This window comes from Dromaius novaehollandiae, chromosome 6, assembly GCF_036370855.1.
Source record: "Dromaius novaehollandiae isolate bDroNov1 chromosome 6, bDroNov1.hap1, whole genome shotgun sequence".
Taxonomy (NCBI): Eukaryota; Metazoa; Chordata; class Aves; order Casuariiformes; family Dromaiidae; genus Dromaius; species Dromaius novaehollandiae.
The window spans coordinates 12,346,706-12,367,086 of NC_088103.1; the positions used below are offsets into that span (position 1 = coordinate 12,346,706).

General features: G+C 41.6%; 1 long non-coding RNA gene across 1 annotated transcript; it reads right to left on the reverse strand.

Moving 5' to 3' along the window:
- Window positions 1-7,750: 7,750 nt before the first annotated feature.
- On the reverse strand, window positions 7,751-19,801 carry LOC135328685 (uncharacterized). The gene is made up of 3 exons (XR_010389645.1): window positions 18,463-19,801; window positions 16,068-16,132; window positions 7,751-15,983 (listed from the first exon to the last, which is right to left on the reverse strand). It is a non-coding gene; the product is annotated as an uncharacterized LOC135328685 (long non-coding RNA).
- Window positions 19,802-20,381: the final 580 nt, after the last annotated feature.

The window sequence follows — 20,381 nt, forward strand, 5'->3', positions numbered from 1 at the left end:
CTCAATCTGTGAAATAGGAAGATGAGCTGTTCCTTCCCCCTTCCTTAAATGGGGATGTTGCATAGGTTAAAAAACATTACACATGGAGAACAAACATCTCACCAAGGTAATGAAACAGCTTCTGGGTGACATTATACTCCCTGGGACTCCTTTTTATCCTGGGGCATATGCATACAACAGTGTCAAGTCAAGAGAGCTCTGAAGGACCTGACTTGGCCACCAAAAGCAATGTAACTGTATTAATATGGCATGCAAAGCTAAGACACCTTTAGCTTACACCGTATTTTGCCATGCAGAGATACCCTTTGACACTCCGACACCCACCATGTTTAGTACAAATGATGACCCTATCACATGTAGTGTAATAACGTGCCTTCAATTGCTACAACATGAACACTGAAAGGAAAATAAGGTTTGGCTTAGTGTGTGCAAAAAGGCTTGAACCTGCAATGCCAGTCAGTCACGGAGACACAACTGTACCCAGAGTGTTGTCAAAAAGTGCACAGCAGGATCAGGCTAGCATGCATTAAAAAATTTAGTGGTTGCAGACAGGTTTTAGAGTTAACGTACAGACTAACAATTCCCCTGTTGCACCTCTCTGCCTGGAAAGTCAGCATAACAATACACATGGGAAAGTATTACCTTTTCTCTAGAAAGGAAAATCATAATCTCTTTTGTTTTTAATCCAATAAAACATACACATAAAAATAGAGTCCCATGAGAGATCAGCAAACAGCAGAGTCTACATCATAATGGCAAAACAAAAAAACAAAAAACACACACTAAAAGCATTCTACTCTTGAATTAACAAAAGCACACACTAGTAGTACTTTTAGTACTACTAGATTAGTAGTACTTTTTTCATGTGTGGACTTTAAATAAACTTACAGCTAGTTAACATGTTTTATAAAAGCGGGTCTCAATTTTTTTCCAGTATCTGTACAGAAAAAACAAGAGATCAAAAAAAGTGAGAAAGTAAAATGCAAATTCTGTTCAGTCTGAGACTGCAGGTGCTTAATGGATAGGAAAAAATATTTGTAAAGGAGGACAAACTTACTCAACCTTCTAATTTTTCAGCCTCATGAGGAATGGATCAGCAATGCAGTCAAACAGTGTCCATTTTGTTAAAAATGGAAACTTGTCACATTTTGCAGTGGAGATGAATTTACTGAAAACAGGTCAAGCTGGGGCCATATACTGCTCTAATCCCAAGGTCTGAGTAAAATTTGACCAAAAGGCACAGACCTCTGAAGAGAGGTGGCAAAAATGTCATAAAATTCCTTAAGCAACACTCTCAGAACGCTTAGAAAAGATGCCAACATTAACCAACATAGATATCTGGAAACACGAAAGGACCGATAAAGGTATACTGTGTTTAAGGTCTCTTCTACTTACAATATTCCACATCATCTTAATTCTCAAGCAGAAAAGTTGTTCCAAAAGTCTTTGTAGCCTATATTCTGTGAGCAGGTCCTGCAGAGTCAAAGAAGCTTCATTTCTTTGAGAGGATTACAGGTTCGGCTGATAAAGAAAAGAACATAAATGCAATATACTCAGAATTCTGGAGGTTTTTAAAGCCCTAAGGTATACAGCTAGCGGATTAAAAACTGACTAAATGAAATAAGTGTTAAGGAAAAGGAAAAAAGATATTAGAGGAAACCACCACTCAATAGGAGCTGGTCCTACTGGATTCCACAGAATCCCCTCTGATACAATTCAGTATGTGCAGTCTGGAGGTAAATATTACATCCCTGCAAATAAAACTAGAGGACAACAGAAAGACTGTCAGAAGCCTAAACAGTGAAGATGAGAGGACATTCATTCAGAACGGGCCAAGATACTTGTTAAGGTGGGTTCATGCAAAAGAACGTTGTATTACACCTCAGTGAGAAATTAGAAGTCTGAATGGAAATTGCCATCCACATTTATAGAGCAGAGGACGGTACCTTGCACAGCAGCAACTCTGAAGTAAGTGCCAAGTTCCAGTATGATTCTTGGCTGCATGAAAGAGGAGACTTAAATAGAGATAGGGAATTTGTTCTACACATCTCTGAAACACGGTTGAGACTTATAACAAACTACTGTACATGGACATCTTGTCATGTTTTAAGGACATTGAGAAATTGGCGGGGATGCAGAAAAGAGGTTTCAGGAACCAAAGCCAAGGGACAAAAAAATACCAAAAAATAAAAAATTAAAATTAAAAAAAAGAGCTGCCTTGATTACACCTTTTTTGGACAAAATACCCAGTATCATGGTTTTTAAATCCTGCGAAATAAGGCTAACAAGACCCAAAGACAGGAAAACACAGTGAGACAAGCTGAACTTAGGTAAAGGTTTAAACAGTAAGAATGATAAACCACTGAAACAAATGACAAAAGAAATGTCAGGTTCCCTGTCTCCCAGTATCCTCAGATGCTGGTATGCCCTTCCATCGAACATAATAAAGTGAAAACATAGCAGCCTGGTATTTGCAGGATATTGGATTAGTTGATTTAACTATGGACGCCGCCATGAGGTGAATTCAGCAGCTTACAGTCAGCAATACCAACTTCCTCATTTATTGTATCTCTACAATTCAACCTGCAGGCAAGAAGAAAACCTGCCACCTGGAGCTGGGGTTTGAACTAGAGTAGAAATCTTATCTTTTCCCTTCTCTCCCTAACTCCACTGCCACACGCAGCTTCTTAGTGCACTCTCCAAACCAACAGTGATCCACAGCTATATCTACTCCCCACTGCTTTGCTCAGAAAGTTCATCTGCTATTCTGAGACACTTAAGTTAAGCTTCCTCAAAATGTGCATCATTGGTGAAGACTGTGAGCTTAAAGCAAAAAAAAGAATCAAATCACACTACCATACCATACTCTTGCTTATGTTGCAAATGCATCTCCCTGCCCTCAGTTTTCTTTCATCATAAAATAAATGTCAGATTTTGCACATTCCTACTCTGGGTATTCCATTTTATGATTGCCAAGTCTAAAACTGTCCTAAGCTAGTCAATGATCACAGAACTTTTATTTTTCTGCCTTATTTTTTTTCCACAGCTGCACATCAATAAACACAACTAATAGTGTTATGAACCCAGATAAGAAATACTGACTTCAGAGAGTTTATTATAGTGAAAGAAATGCATCTTTTCATAGTGTTTGTGACAACTACCGTATAAAAGAAAGTTCAATTGTATGACTGTGGCTAGCATGTGACTAAAATGGATTTGTTTTCTTCCTCCTGGAGACAGCCACAAAATTAAGTAAATCCAGCAAGAGAAACTGCCTAGGCACAGAGAAACAGTAGCTGATTAAGGAGTTTTCTGAAAATCTCACCCAAATTCAGATGAAACTGCCCAGGTACAAGAGAAGAGCATGTATCTAAAAGAGTAAAATGAGTTTATTCCCTGTCTGTTTTTCAGCTAATCTTATTTACTGAGATTCTGCATGTGGTGACTGAATTTCAGACTTCTCCTTGGGAGCTGGTGTCACTTACAGCTAGTGAAAGCACACTCCCAGCTGAGAGCATTAAAGTATTCCCCAGCAAGCAGCAGGGCACCATCCTCCCCCATCACAGTGGAAGTCTTACTATCTCCCTTTCTTGGGGAATTATAGCAAGGCAGCTCTAGCACTGTGAAGAGCTCTTGCGCTTTACTCATAGTATAGGAATCAACTTTATTCCAGACAAAGATAGGAATGAAGCACTGTCCAAACAGATCAGTTACTCTTTTATGTTGCTCATACTAGTAAGTATAGCAGTAGCACAGCACCTGAAAAGCTAGTAAGTAAATAATGATGATACAGAATAACCAAGCAACCAACAACCATCATGCTCTGCACCACTTTGGGAGATGTCTTCAAAGATATTCCCACACACAAACAAATCCAGACCAGGCCAGCTGCAGGGGCAAGCAAAGTTGTGAAGGCAGGACAGCTGACATTTTACCTTTCTGGGAGCACTGGGGGAGCCACAGCTATGGTGCACCCCAGTTCAGCTCTCCCACCCATCATGGGAGTGCGACCCTCCTGCAGCCACTTCTACACTCAGCACCATTCCTCATCTGACCTTTTCCCAGCTAATTTCTCATCTAGTCAGTGCTCTCTTTTTACACTGTTATCCCTTCCCATCTTCTTGTTGATCATCAGTTTCAAAAAGCGTAAGGGTCTTCCTGACATGAACCTTCCCTCCTTTCGCAACTGTCTTATTCACTGAAGCCTTATACTTTATTCTCTCAGCTCTTCTCATAGTTTTTTCCCCCTTGTGCATTCAAAGAGTTGTCATGCTGCCTGATCTGAGTTCTTAAAATGATCAGAAATAAGGCTGCATAGTTATTAACAGTTTTTTTGTGTGTCACTGACATTTAAACATTTACAGCAACAGCTTCTCCACCCAGTAAAATGCCTGTTGATCTTCATACAACAAAATGTAAGATGGGTGGGGAAGGGCTTACAAAGAATAGTTCTGTGCTTTAAGTTTGGTTTGATGTCTTTTGTTCTAAACCACCTTATTTTATTTTCCTTCTTTAATGTTGCCATTATTATTATTATACTATTACAGTAGTCCTCACTCTTTCTCATTCAGCTAATCATCTTGATTCAGGTTTAACTTATCAAATTAAACACAAGCCTGTTAGAAAAACACAAAATTGCTACACAGCAGTTAGGTGTTTTTTTTCAGCTTGAAAAAAAATTTTTCATTTCCTCTAAATTTTAGGTGCTTAATTAAATGATGTCCTGAAATAAAAAGTAGAGGAAAATAGAGGAAAATATTTTGTTTCATTTAAGTTCTCCCATGCATTATTTCTATCAAACAAATAGCGCCAACTGCTTCAATCGCCTCTCCAGCCTTCCTCTTCTCCACACTACATTTCTGCTCTGGGTTTTTTTTGTTGTTGTTGGGTTTTTTTTGTTTTTTTTTTAATCTCGAGGAAATTATTACCAGTGCAAGGACAGCCTGGCCAGGAAGTCCCTCGAGCGAAACAGCTGCTGCCTGTCAGCCCATCCTCCCCACAGGCTGCCTTGCACCCACGCAGGGTGATCATTCGGAGCCACCCCTCACGGCTTTGCTTGCGTCTTGGCTCTTACAGCAATTCCCACTCTCTGGATATGAGCGGCACTGCCCCTCACACTCACTCACCTCAGGTCACAGCCTCCAGGACACCACTGTCCCCTCAAGGATTAAAACCAGAGCACCAGCTGCCTCTGGAAAACAGCTAGCCTCCCCCAAAATGGCCGCCGCACCTGCGGCGCCTCCCCCAAAATGGCCGCCGCACCTGCGGCGCCTCCCCCAAAATGGCCGCCGCACCTGCGGCGCCTCCCCCAAAATGGCCGCCGCACCTTGGCCTACACACACTGCAGTATCAAGGGCTGTAGGGCATGGCAGGAAAGCAGCCAGCCCAAGAGATAAGAGGGCAGCCCCGACGCAGGACCTGGTGTCCTGAGGCAGAGCAGCCATCCCCACCGCCGCAGGCCTGGCCCTAATGGTGAGGTGCATTTCCCCTCATCCTGCCAGCCCCCATCCCCACAGACCCCTCGTTAGCATATGCAGCAAATCGCCACAGAGACACACAGCCGCCACCTCAGAAAAGGGGGAAGGGGCCTGTGCTGGAGATGCCCATAACCGTGCTGTATCCCTTACAGCAAGAAGCATGGCTGCTGTTTTGAGCATGGCAGGACATGTGTGCATGTGGGGGGGAAAAAAAAAAATCACGTCCCTTTCCCAGGCCATTTTTAGCTAATACCTGCCGCAACCATCAGTTTGCTCATAAAAAACAACCTTGGCACCAAATATTAAAGCATTTCCAGGGAAATCTAAGTTCTGCACTTACTGCACTCAATCTTTTTTGTTCATCCTATCAGCCACTACTAATTAATTAATAACAGGTTAAAAAAAATGTTTTTTTTATTAGCGCAATTCCTACCACTGCTAAAGACAGACATCCACCAGTTCGAACCAAGCGACACACGGTGCCCATTTACCTGTTGTATTTAAATTTCAAGCTAAGGTGATTTCTTTTTTCCTTGACACAACTGAAGAACTTCCCACTTCCCAGCTGCTGCCCGCTCACATTTCCACACCTTTTGCAGCACCACAGGCTCACCCAGGCCTCCTCTCCAAGGCCTTTTCTGTCCTCCCCCTCGTGCTCACCCTCCCCTTCTACCTTGGCAGCTCCCCATAGCATGTTGCCACAGAAATCCCCTATTACTGAGCACCCTCGGCCTCTCGGAGCCCCAGGCACCAGCCCCGACATCTCTTCTCTCACAGGAAGGATCTCCACCAGCCTGCGCCCCCCAACAGCCCCGGCGCCCGCTGCAAGTCACTCGGCACTTATGTCTCCAGCAGAGCTGAAATGTACTTAAAAACGTCAAACACGTAAGTGAAGAATCAGAACTGCTGATTCTCCAGTTGGCCAATACTCAGTTAATAACACTCAGAGTACTCCACTTACCACAATAACTGTGAATCGAGTTAAAACAGGTCATCCTACCGCTCCTAGAGGAACCAATAAATTGCAGATTTCCCAAAGGAAAAGGGAAGGCTAGCTGACATGCGTGCCGTTGTAAAGCCTCCCCCATAAATCTGTGATTTTGGCTTTGAACACATTTGATGCTGCTGACACTGCATTTTCTAAGAAGTATTTGTACTTAAATTAGGTTAAAGAAGTTAATATAAAAGCATAAACCTATATTTTTTCAGCATAAATACAAGCAGTATTTTTCATTTCTTGAGGAAAATGTCATAGATAAAGGAAATGTGATTTTCAAGACAAATAATGCTAATTCTAGGCTCCAAGTAGAATGATACATAATGTAATAGAAAAAGATAATAAAGACGTGATTCATATGTATCCACCACAATTCACTGGTAGCCTTTTCTTTTAAACCAGTCTATTGTCTAATGGGTACAATAACTGGAATACGAACAAAAAGCCATTTTCAATTCCAATACACTTTACAGCAATGTGTTTGCAATTTAAGTACCATTTTAATCTGCTTTCATTGGCCTCCATCTTAATGCAACAACATGAAACAGACCTCAGGGACATTTCCTCCTCTCCATCATGCGCAATGGAGGCTTAACTACGGGAACTCAGAAATATGGAAGCGATCCTCTGAAATGGGACTGCCTCAGCCAGAGCACAGAGACACTTTACAGCCACTGAGGCATAACTGTACACTTACTTCCTCAGCACTGCAATTTGCCACTCTCTGGTGCTGCAAGTGTGATTTTCATAGTCATAGTACAATTATTTAATTTAGTTCAATTTGCAAAGCCATGTCTGGCAACTGGCTAATAACAACTGACTCAGTCTGAGCAAAGCACTCTCAATAATCGCTGCATTATCATTTTTCAATTACTTTGCAGTTAAGTACAACTTTCTTACCTCTGGATGGCTCTATTCTAAAATGAGCACCTTGTTTGCCAGTTATGAAGACAACGTATTAACTTTTCTTTCTCTTAAAGTGAAGGAGAAAAATTCCCAAAATGACATAATAATAAGAAATCTAATAGCCATCCAAGTGTGAGACACTATCAAGAGGAAATTTTTTTTAAATTGTCTTAGGGCAAGTCATTGAAAAATGATATTACACTCAATCATGCAAATAGCAATGGGCAGAAAAAAATTGTACACTTTTTCTCTGAAAATTACATGAGTCATGCAAAAGAACACATGAGTTACTGAAACTATTTCGCTCACCACAGAAAGAGGAAAAAAAGGAAATCTAGAAAAAAATCAAGACTATTAATATGGTATTTTCAGAAACATGTTTCCATTTTTGTTTTAAATAAACTTTTCCTTTTGTTGTATTTTCATGAATATTACAAAACCAATATTAAAAACGTTTTTTCCAAATATTTTGTCCAATTTTATTTTGGTGGCGAATCAAGAGAAGCTATTTAAGAAGAATGACCTGTATCCAGGGGGTTTGTTACCTGGCAAAAGAAAAGAAAAGAAAAAAAACTTATTCACAAGCTGTGTTTAAAAGATATGTGTTTTTAATCTTCGAAGAAAATCTTTATAAAGCTTTTTTGTTTTGTTTTTTTGCTTTTTAAATGACAGTCCTTTGAAAAGAGCTGAGGCAGAGCTCAGGAGTTTCACACTCCTCTCTACTATGTCTGCCTAGAAGTAACTAAGTAATTATTGTAACACAGTAGTTTCCTGGGAAATGGTAATTGGTTTGTGAGCTCTGATTAAGAAAGTAGGGAAGACAGTACTGCTCACATCCCTAGCTCTTCCAGGGGTGGCATATATGTTTAAGTAAAACAAATCACACTTGCCTACCGAGTGTGATGCAAGTACCTTGCATCACTGATTTCCCCTTTCCTGAAAAACTGAATTGCAAAGCCCTACATAGGTGCTATGGTACAGCAGAACAGAGACACAGATACCAAAATCAGGACATTTCTGTCCAGAAAACAGTTCCAAGTATACAAGCTCACCTCATTTCTGCTTTTAGGAGAAGAGCAGCCCCCAAGTCATCAATGAAACATTTTCCCCTCTGACCTCAAAGGAAGGAGGATTTTATCCTGCTTCTCATGCTCACATTCTGGGCATTAAAAAAGCTGGATGTATTTAGCCTTGCTGGCAATCACAGCAGAGGTGCTAATGAATGAACGAACGAGCACAAAGACTAAGCTCCCTGTCTCAGCCTTTAAAAATCAATGTGCTACCAGTGAGCAATGCCATCTCTGCCTCTTCGCATGATCATCTGCCACTTAGTACAATGAAGTCATTAGAAAGTTGAGATGAGGGATGGCATAAAACTAAGCCCTGAAGTATCCCTTAATTTGATGTTTGGTCATTGCTCTGCAGAAGGTTATCAAACAGGTCAGGTGATTTTCACAGATAAAGTGTCTGCATAGCAATCAGCAGTGTGATGGAAATGGTGACAGGACTTCATTCTCTTGTCACCCCAGATAATGTTAGAGACGCCCTTGTGTAGTTTTACTGTCATGGGATAGAAAAATTATCTATATGGCACAACATCATGCTGATTTTGGGGAGGTCATGGTGAAGGTGAAACGCATACCTTCTGCTCATGAACGTCAATCTAACTGAAGTCTTGAAAGCTGATACTGCTGTCAGATTGCTACACAGCAAAAAGGACAGACGATAAGTTCTCTGGGTGCTTGCCATGTGTGAGGACTGGAAGAAACTTCACTGTTGGAAAAAAGAAGCAATCAGAGGTCCCAAAACCCCTTACGGGATAACAGAGGCGATTTTAAAAGCTTTCATTCAAGGCTGAGGTATACCAGATTCTCCAAATATTGAAAATAAGAAAGAAACCAGCACTAGTTAGACCCTGATACCAATCACAGGGTTAAAAATCAGTAATAAAGAAAAAAGATACATTGTTGGAGCTGTCTCCTCATACCTGCTGTCTAGATACTCCTCCTTTTCTGAATCTTTTCTGGATACACCTCTTCAAATTGCTGCAACACACTTTCCTTTTTGCTTGACGGAGATTGGTGGTATTTTACAGCATAGTGGAACAAATGCTTCAGCAGTTGTGTAGAATGCAAGTAATTAGCAAATGCTAGTGGCACAAAACTGAACAAATATGAACAACTTTCTAGAGAGGATTGTTTCTAATGTAAATACTTTGCTTACCTTCTTACATATGTATGTATATGTACACACATATCCTTCCCTCAGATATGAAGAAGCTCTAAGTCCTTTCCATATTTTTCAAAGTATGTGTATTTATTGATATTATTCTAGTTCCACGTTCATTTCTCATGTACCAATTGTCATTACGTGATATAGCAGTAATTCAGTCTGGCCCCTTTCACATTATTTTTAAGGAAGTTTTATAGTTTCTTTACTGAAAAGGAAAACATTTCATCTCAGAGAAGTTCCTGACAGGTCACATGAATGCAGGTGCTTATAGCTGCTTTTGGCACACACGAAATGTGACAGTGAACACTACCACACCAATAGCACCTTCATGTCCTCCCAGGTATCTGCTGCAAGTCCTTGGCAGCTCTGTTAGAGAAATCCAAAACTCAGCTCTGAATGTGGCTGTAGGTCAAAGACAGCAGCCTGAGATTTTACTGACCATATATGAGCCATATGACTTAATATTACATTAACTACACAACTTAAACACATACATCTGAGGACTGAAGCTAGAAGAAACATTTATGTTAGAGGGAAAATGGAACCAAAGAGAAAGACTGAGGATACCATAGAATGACAGTTCTAGAAAGTTCCCCAAATATGCACGGGAGTATGAGGTTTTTTTTTTAAAATAAATCTTTTGACATTACCAGCAGCTGCTGGCATCATTTAATACTATATTCCATGCAATCAAACATGTAATTGTTGTATATGCGATGCCAAATATCCCTTAGCCTCATCTGACATGTGTCATTCATATGAAAGAATTTCATTATAGCATTGCATATTGAGCTGTACAAACAGACCCAAGAATGCATTATCATTGGCAAAAGGTCAGCTTTTTCTTCTTTTTATTCCCCACACTATTTCTGAAAGAGCAGAGCAACCACATTACTGATGTCAGGACACGTTCTGCAACCAGGTGTTACCAGCACAGAAAGCATACTATTTTTTTTTTTTTTTTAAGCCTTTGCTACAGAGGAAAATACTTTCAGAAAACTGTGCTTGGGGGATGCTTTATAGGAAATACTCAGAAGATCACAGACGTTCTTCGGAGGGCTCTGTCGTCCTTCAAAAACAGCAGGTCTAAAATCACCTTTTCAAAACACCATTTCAGCTTTGATTCTGCCATGCAATATACAAAACTGGACATGTCCAGGGTTAAAAAAAAGTGACAACATTTGAGCGCACACTGAAGAACAAATCTATTATAGTTCATGGTAAAAGGAAGGGTGTTGGTTCACATTAAAAACTGATTTGCCTGCAAGAAAGCATTCATAAAAGACCATGTGGTAGAGCTGAAGCAACTCAATATTAAAAATGTTTTTAATTGTGATTTCAAAAACAGTGAAAATGCCGATGTAAAAGAAATTGGACCCTGATCAATGAGAAGTCTCTCTCTTCCATTATACTTGCCATTAACAAGGAAAGAAAAAAAGGGGGGAGGGGGGAACCTCTAAGCAAAAGCCTTCCAGTCGACCTCCAAGATTTAAATAGCTGTTTGCGTTGCCTGAGCAATGTGCTCCTCCATTAAAGTGCTTCACAATGCTGAAAGGATCCCAGTTCTCTGGTTCTTTGTTGACTGGAAATAGAAGTGAAATAGAAGAAACTTTTAAGATCCTCAATCAAAAGACTGCCTCTTTCCTCTGCCTTGCTTATACCAGATCACCGGAATTAGAACGAGAAAAGGGCAGTGGGTTGCTTAATTGTCTGCAGCGTGCTGGTTAAGAAAGTAGCAATATCTGTCATCTGCTTGAGGAGGAATAATGATATGAGCTAATTTTCTATTCTTGTAAGCTGTACTTCTTTTAAACAGAGATTTTGTAACACTCATTCATTTTTGACTCAAGCACTTTATCAAAATTCAGCATCCTGACAGTTGTTTTGATTAGGAAGAGGAGATCATGATGGAGCCAGGTAACTTTCTCATGAAATCATATTTACTTACAGAGGGTGCATGAAGTTTTGTTTCCACGAACACAGGATCAAACAGCAGTGCCTATCATTACCTCCAGCTTGAAGCCACATCCAGCTCGCAATCAGGCAGAGCAGGCTTTTACTTCAGCAGCACAAACCCAGTGACTTGTCCCTCTAATCTTTTGCTCCGTGCCCCACTCTGGTTCTGCAATGCATCTGACTGCTTTTCTCACACATTACTTCAATACAATCACTCCCTTCCTCTTAAACTCGCTACTAGCAGAACACAAGCCTCATTGGACTGCACAGCTAAAGCCTATTACAAACAGCCTTGCGCTTCCTTTTGTTTTAAGTAAAGGCTGCTGGAGTTTTCTGCCGTTTGCTCTCTGAAGTGACTCATGCGTTTACATTTTACATCTCTTGCTCACTCAAGCTTTAATGAGGTTTGGCCTAGCTCATAAGTTAAAAATTGTGATGAGTATTAGATGGGATCAAACAGTTCAAAGTCCTCTGCCTGACCATACTTTCCAAAGTGCTAGCTGAAACAGCTTTCCCATAGGTAAAGACTTCATGTGAGCAGGATTTCAGACAGAATATAAAAAAAGCTATCAGGTCACCACAAGAACAACACTTCAAGAAAGACTAACGCAGATTTAACAAATCCAAATAGGAAGCTCAGTTCATTAAGAGATTGTATTCTAAAGGTTAAAATAAACAAACAAAAGACCATTATACCAACGGGAGTGGGGGATAACAGAATCATAGGAAAGGAGGGTCGAAGAGGTACTGAAGACACCCTACACTTCACTCTTTTGTACTAGTGCAGGGATTGGGTACATCTCAGCTCGTGGCTCTTAAAACCTCCAGAGAGTCCCAAACCCTTCTGAGAGATCTGTTCCCATCTTGCACTACGTGTTAGAAAGCTTTTCCTAACTTCCAACCTAAATTTTGTTCTTGTAAATTAAACTGATGATTTGCTGGCCTGCCTCAATGAGAAAAGGAGAACAATTAGTAGCCACCTTCTGCACAAAACCTCTTATAACTGGGATACTGTTATCAGGTCCTTGCATTTCCTTTTCTTTATATGAAACGTAACCACTACTGCCAACTTTCCTTGTATTGTATACCATTGTATGCCTTCTAAATTCTTCTTTCCTTGTTGCTCTCAAGTTCTCTCCAATTTGTCTACACCCTTACTAAACTTATTAAATGAAATCTGTGTTTTTGCAAGAACACCGTAATGCTGACCTTGTCCAATTCAAGGTCGTCTTCTGCCACTCAGGCTGCCTGGGCAGTTTTTCTCCAGTTTTTGTTTCAGCCTGTCCCTTATCCTCCCCTAGGTATAGGACTTTGCAAAGCTGAACCTGGTCGTGCAGATTTAGGACTTTTTTCCCCCCTCCTAAATCAACAAGGCTCTTTTGAATGCCAATTTTGTCTTCCATTGTGCTTACAGCATATCAGCTTGCTGTCCTCGTGCATTTGACCCATGTAACATCTATTTTGTTATCCAAGTCTTTAATGAAGAAACTGAATAGAGAAGCAGCCTGGTTTGGCCCCACTTCAAATGCCCTCTCAGTCTGGCAGTGAACTGCCACTCCTTTTCAGGGGTTTTCAATCCACTGTATGCAGTGTTTTTGTGATGGAAATATTTCTGTATTGTATATAAAGATATTGTGAGAATAAAGTCAAAAGCTTAACAGAGTCAGATTACATATCCCCTCTCTCGTGTACTCAGCCTGTTATCCTGCCCAAGAAAGAAATCAGATTACTCTGACATTTGTTCCTGAAAAATAGTGGGTTTTTTTTAAATCACTCCATCATCTTCAGCAGCTGATATACTGACTGCTTAATAATTTGTCCTAGAAACTTTCCAGGGGCTGAAGTTAGTCTAACTGCTCTAGAGTGTCTCAAGACCAGCCCTTTTCTCCTCCTTTTTTCCACTTAAAGATTTAAAGTGAAAAGTTTGTGAAGCCTGACCTGTTAATAAAGTCTATTCTACAGAAGGATAAATGTGACTAATGTGCCAGAAAGCGATCTGAATTAAAAAAAACCCACAACACTATTTATATGAACAATCCCAGGAGTTTCACAAAGGACCATGGTTCACCCAGTGAAATTGCCAGAAAACAGGAACAACTGAGACTGTTTATTCTAGCGAGAACGTGAATCAGAAGGGATGTGCTGGAAGGACGCGAATGAGTGCACAGCATGAAGAAGTTAGAAAGATGCTCCGGTTAATCCTCCTGCGATACAAAACAAGCACGTATGCAACAAAACTGACTGACCCACTTTTTAATGATAAAAGGGCATTCTCCTCATTTTAAAAGTACAAGGTATGGACCCTCAGAAAGTGCTGCCAACAGTCAATACTGAGGGCACATGCCTAGCAGGATGCAGCAAGGATCAGACACTGGTGTAGACAACAGCCAGGAGCAAACCCAGCCCTCCCTCGGGAACCCACTTTGCCTTCTTGAATCTATGCTGAGAGCACAGCGACAGGGGCTGGCTACTGCAAGCAGCGCTGAGGTCTCAGCACAGCTCCCAGCACACCAAGTGCTGACTGGACAATTTGCCGTTTCTCCCAGAGTGCCCCTACGCATGGGCTTCTCCCACTGGTTGGCCACATGCTTCTCTCCCGTCCACCCTTTCCAAAAACCACCAATTTTGCAGCCATATGGCACCTGATCAGCCTCAAACACTTTGCAACAAGCACTTGCTCCAAGACCAGCAAGTTAATTACACAACTGACCCACAGAGCTCAGTGGTTAAGAGTTGCCAAATCTTCTTTCCCAAGCACCACTTCTGCATCAGGTCTGGTGCTCCCATTTCTATCCGTTCGTTTCCACAACTCACCTGGCCTTTTTCCCCACCTTGAAAATAATCCTCTTAATTGAAAAATTGAGGTGAAAGACACATTGAGTCCAGGACTACGTATTGATTCTGTTCAGCCCTCTTTCTCCAGAGCAGGTCCCCCCCCCCTTTTTTTTCTTTTTGCATGATTAAACCCGAATAACTTTACACTTTTTAAAAAATATCTAAATATCTTTGCAAAGTCCAGCTCAGCACAGCTTTTATTTGTATTCTCACTTTAGCCTCATACCTCTTTGCCCACCAAGACATATTTACTGCACACTGTTGGAAGCTTGCTCTGAAGACAGAATTATTAGTTTCTTTAGTTGTTTTTTTTAATGGCACCTAGCATGATGATATTGGCACTTCATAAACATTAGAGGTGTTGTGAAATAAATGCCTTTTTTGGGGGGCAGGGGCTGTTACTTGCTCCCCTACACACACTTTTGGGCTGAGACCTGAGACAAACAGAAAATAATGCCAATATATTGCACTTGAATATTGTGTGCCCAAATGAGACACCTCAAATCTGACTTTCTAAAACACTTAATGCAACATCATGGTTGTGCACTCAAAGCACATCTACCACTGACCAGATCTGCAGCTGCAAGTCAGCACTTCAGCAAATCAGTCCCCAGAGGCTTTAATGATGCACCAGGGAAAAGCAAATCACAAAAGCAATCATGAGAAATGTGCTTCGTTCCCATGACCTGCTCCATGACAACACACTGACAAAGGCACTGAGCAAAGCAAAGTCTCCAGTGCACCAGTTGGATAAGCCTTCATCATGAAAGCATCTTTCATTCAATCTCTGCCCATCTCCAGCTATACACAGCCCAGAGGCCCAGGCCACAGCCCCTTGCTTGGTTCTTTTGACTGCACCCTCATTCCTCACTTTTTTTTCCCATTGTTTTCCCTAAGTAGTAGTTTGCAACTCTCTTCCATTCTCCATTCCTCCCACTCTTATGCTTCCCTCCAGGACGCAGTCATGTAATTAAAAGCTGTTTCATAAATGGGTGTACACAGAGGGCTGTACTAAGGTTGCACAAGTATTCTGAGTGCTTGACTTTGCAAGCTTGTGTGGGCACACGTGCCTATGATATAGAAATAATAAATAATAATCCTTTGCACTTTTTTTATTTAGTGCCTTTTTCCCCCAAGAGGAAGAACAAGCATCCCGTGCCCTCCATCCCTCTGCGCATGCACACGCCCAGGTGCCATGGGCTGGGACCTACCCTCCGCCATGCACCCTGAGAGAAACAAGACAGCAGATGGGACCAAAACCCAGATGCTTTTCCATATGCCCACTCACACTCCTACTTCCATGCTCAGCAGTGGCAACTCTTTTCTGCTCCCTGGCGCGGGGAAATGCAAGACCTGGATTTGGTAGGAAGAGGCAGGGAGCAGCAGGGCTAGGCGGCAGGCTCTCCTGGGATGCCACCGGTACCTATGTTTATGCCACCACCTACCTCACCTTAGCTGGGAACGACTTGTCTTCCCAGGGCACAGCGAGCCGCAGCATCTTACCCCAAAAGTTTCCTCCTCTGCTGAATTTTCCTTACCATCCATTTCCACTGGCTCACTGCTGCAGGGTCCCAAATGACCTGTTGAGGAGAGAGCCTAGAAAGCATGTAGATCCTCTAGAAAATAAAGTGCAACTTACATAGTGCCATTACATCCAGCGATACCTGTATAGAAAAGACTCCTCACAATCGCTACAGCAAAATCTTCTCTTCTCTGCTGCTGCAAAATCCTAAAATAGGATGGAGAAAGAATAAAGGAGAACTGTTAAAAAGGCAGAGGGAATTAAAAGAAAGGAGGAGGGGAGAATCACCAAGAGTTAGACGGGAGTAGCCAGCATTTTATAGTGATGCTTTCAAAACAGAAAAAGATTGCACTGCGTCAAGGGCAAAGACTCACTCTGACAATTGCATATTGCTGGGACCTTCAGCTGGGGAACGCGAGAGGCAGTTTGGGCTTTGGCAGGAGTTAAATTGGCCCATTAGAGATCAGTGACTCAGATCATTTTGTCCTATAACCAGTCGTGGGTATCTGCAAAAGAGGAACACTGCAGTTCGTGTTTGTTGTTTTGTTTTCAGTAGGGTGACCTAACAGCAATGTATCACAGCCATTTAATGTATTTAGAGACAGGCAAAATGATAAGATTTAATCTTTTTAGTGCCCCAATTTTTGCTGGAAAGGCATGTATGGGAGCAACTGGCTTTTTCCATAAATGCCATGGATTGTGCTATGAAGGTTTAAGTGCAGACTTTACTTCCTCAAAGTGGATTTATTCCGCTAGAGGAAGGGGGATTTCTCTGCTTGGCTTCTGATGCAGTGCATGCCCTTGAAAGATTAATGTTTGCCTGCAGAAGGTTTATTTCCCTCCACTGGCAGCTTTGCCATCACACCGCTGTTTCTGAAGCGCCTGCGTGGCAGTGAGCCACGGGGCTCACACCCCCCCGCCCCGCTCCCCATCCCCAGCCTGGGGCTCCCACATGCCCGGGGACAGGGCTGGTGCTCTCTGCTCGCTCTAGTTTCAGCGCATCTCACATCCACAGACCCGGTGAGGATCATCTGTCCAAGAAGCTGAGCTCTGGGTGACCATAATAGTCACGTATATTACCTGGATAGCATGCTGCTAAAACACTAATTAAAAGAGCTACTCATTTGGGAAAAGTAAGAAAAAATACCTATACTACATCAAAACTACTAGTGCTGAGTGACAAGCACCTGTCTTCTAGTAACGCTTTGTCAATAAGAGACTTTTTTTAGTAAGCAAATGGAGAGTTCTTTATACCAATATGGTGGTAATTACCAAGTTCCTAAAAATACTCCAACGTAATAATCCCTCATCTAGCACTCTGAAGGATCTTACGCATCACCTATTTTAGGCGAAGAAACTAAGGAAGCTCAGCTAGGCACCCTAACCCGCATCATCTGGCAATTCTGCGATGGCATTGAATACCCAGCAAGTGGATTTACGCTGAAGTTTGAGTCTTCTCTACATCTCATTTCTCTTGCATGTAGTGTTTAGTTAACAAAAAGATATTTACTCCTCACTAGAAATGCACAGCATTACTCAGCTACTTGCATCATTGCATGTTTTTACTGTTTGTTTCAGCTGTGCAAGTTAAAGAAGCCATTGCTTTTGGGAAGTCAATAAAAAAGCTCCCGACATTCCCAGGTTCAGCCCCCATGCTTGTCAAATCTATTAGAAGAAAGATTCTGTCATTTACCAGCACTTTTCATTTTGTGTAGCCCTAAACACCAGCAGCTGGATTGAGATTGCCTTTTCATAGTTCACAGGGGACTTTTACAGCTGTCAGATCTAAGCAAGACTTAAAAACTATTTCTCAAAGCAAGATTTATTGGAAGGCTAGCATCTGGTGACAAATGTTGCAGGAATAACAAAATCCTTTGTACTGTGGGGTTTCTTGACTTGCATGTTCATCTTTTTCCCCAACTTAAAAGCACAGCCCAGGCTTTTTACGCACCTTTAGGGAAACAAATAAAATGGTGTTTCTTCCTCAACTCATCCACATCAGGAAAATCAGCTCATTAGCTGATTTTTGATTAGCTGATCCTTAGCAAGGAAGTTGCCAATAATTACATTACACTGCTTTCCCTGTTCAGACTTAACCATCAAACCTCTTCCATCCCCACGATACAAAAAGAAGTGCTTACTAGTGTCTCTTACACAAAGCTAGACTTTTGCACCTCATTTCCCGTGTGTGCGGACCTTAGCCTGACGTGACACCCAGGAGCCAGAGGACTGTATGGGAGTAGCCCTTCCCTTAGCCTGCGCTCTCCCCAGCTGGATTTCGTGCTCCCTCCCCTCCTGGTCCACGGCCTGAGCAGTGATTTACACCCTCTGAGACACCACTGAATGAATTTAGAAGGCGAAGCTAAATATTAAAGCAGCTCATAAGAAAAACACCCCGTCTCACTTCATCGATCTTCTTGAAGTCCCTCTTGTTCTGTGAATATCTTACTGGGAATAATTCATCAAAATAACGCCCCCGATCCAAATGCAATTAATCCCTTTGTATAACCCAGGCACATACTGAAAGCTTCCATTACCTCTGTGTTCTTACAGCAATATAGGCCAGAATGGCACCGCCACAGCACTGCAGTTGCTACTAGCTCACTGCTGCTTTCCAGGTTTCCGATGTGAATGGATATGTTAGGCATAATATTCCTCTGGCAAGTGACTTAGCAATGTAGTCAAAGACTCCGCTCTGTTACAGAGGTTAGTATCACAATATTAAAAAATGCATTCGTGAAAAACTGGCGAGAGTTCCCACCCCTTCTGTGTTCACAACTATCGCCCACATTCATGTATTTCCATGAACATCCCCCCAGATTAATCTATTGGCTGGAGCTTTCTTATTATGCTGAAGCAGCTAATTCTAAGTAAACCACACATAATACTTACATAAATAAAACCTATGTTCCAACCAGAACCTGACTGAAGAAAATAATATTCTTCCCCTTCAGGTACTGAGAAGAACAGAGACACATCAGTAGAAACCAGCACAGCTTGATTTTTTTTTTTTTTTTTTTTTTTAATTTGCTACAGGTTACTTTCAGACAACCTATTCTACAAAGACACGTAGATAGACCTAACTTACGCCCTGAAATTAATCCTTTCGTTTTCAAAAGATAATACTGTGGCACCAGAGCCCTCTCTCAGGTCTGTTTCCACCCACAGTTTACAGAGGGACTCCTTGTAACCTTAACTGCTTGTACAAGTGTTTTGCAACACCAATTCCTCAGACTGGGACATCAGACACGTGGTTTGGGGCAGCAGCATTATACATTTGGGTCTCTGGGTATGCTTATAAAATATCCAGTGTAACCCCTCCCTAATCTGATCTTTGTGAGACATGTGCAGATCTGAATTCAGAAAAAAAAGACTGAAATCTGATGGCTTAATTATAAAGTGGGATAAACTAGTCTTCCTCAACACACTTATAAATCCCTCATAATAAAGGAGTTTAATTATTCGTAGTAATTATTGAGCAACTCACTACGAATTAAATAAATTTTAAGAAATCTCATTGGCCACTACCAGGAAATACATCAACCGGAGAAAATAAATTCATCAAATAATTATCCCATATGAATTATCTGGGCAGCTCTGGTAAATATATAACCTCTTTCCAATTTTATTAGCTGCTGCCCAGCTCCCACGCACAAAATGCCACTGATCGTATGTGCAATAAATATTAATGGTTCATAAATTAAATAGCATTATTCTTCTTGACATAACACCATTTTGCAAGGCTCCATGGAAAAGGTACAGGCAGTTTATTGAGCAAGCTCTGATAGAAGAAAAATATGCCTTGGTTTTCTCTTTTAAAAGCATTTGTCAGGATTTACAGGGTATATCCAGAAGGCAATTAAGGTGACATTTTATGGAAAGCTACCATATGCCCTCAAAATAACAAAGAGCAATAAAAGGAAAGTGTGATCTGTGAAAACAAATTGATTTATAGAATTACATTTAAAGAATGTAGATACTTCCAGTCTAACTAATTTGTATGGGAGGAGCTTGTGCATACAGATAACCCAGACTCTTCATTGGGGATAAACTGCATTATTCAAATTGCAGCAGTGCATCACCACCAAGGCTTCACTTTGGGGTGACAACAGCCAGGTGGCCTCCGTCCCCCCTAGATGCCACGTCCTGGAAGATGTGGCATTGCCGCTGGGTGAGCTGCAAGACTGGTGGAGAAGACACCCCTGGAGCTGCTCGGCTGCCGAACAAGGAGCTTTACCCACCCACGATGAGACAGGAAAGGAGAAGCAGATGGGTGAGAAAGACCAGCAACATTTTCATTTCAGGGCAGAAACAGGAGCTTACAGCCTCTCAGCCTCTTGGGCAGACCTGGAAGGGTCTTAAAAGTGAAGATGCATTGCTTGTAGAGGGGAGGAAAACAAGCCCATGGAGGGACGCGAAGAGAGTGATGAAGAGCTCAAATTAACAAGGCGAGAAA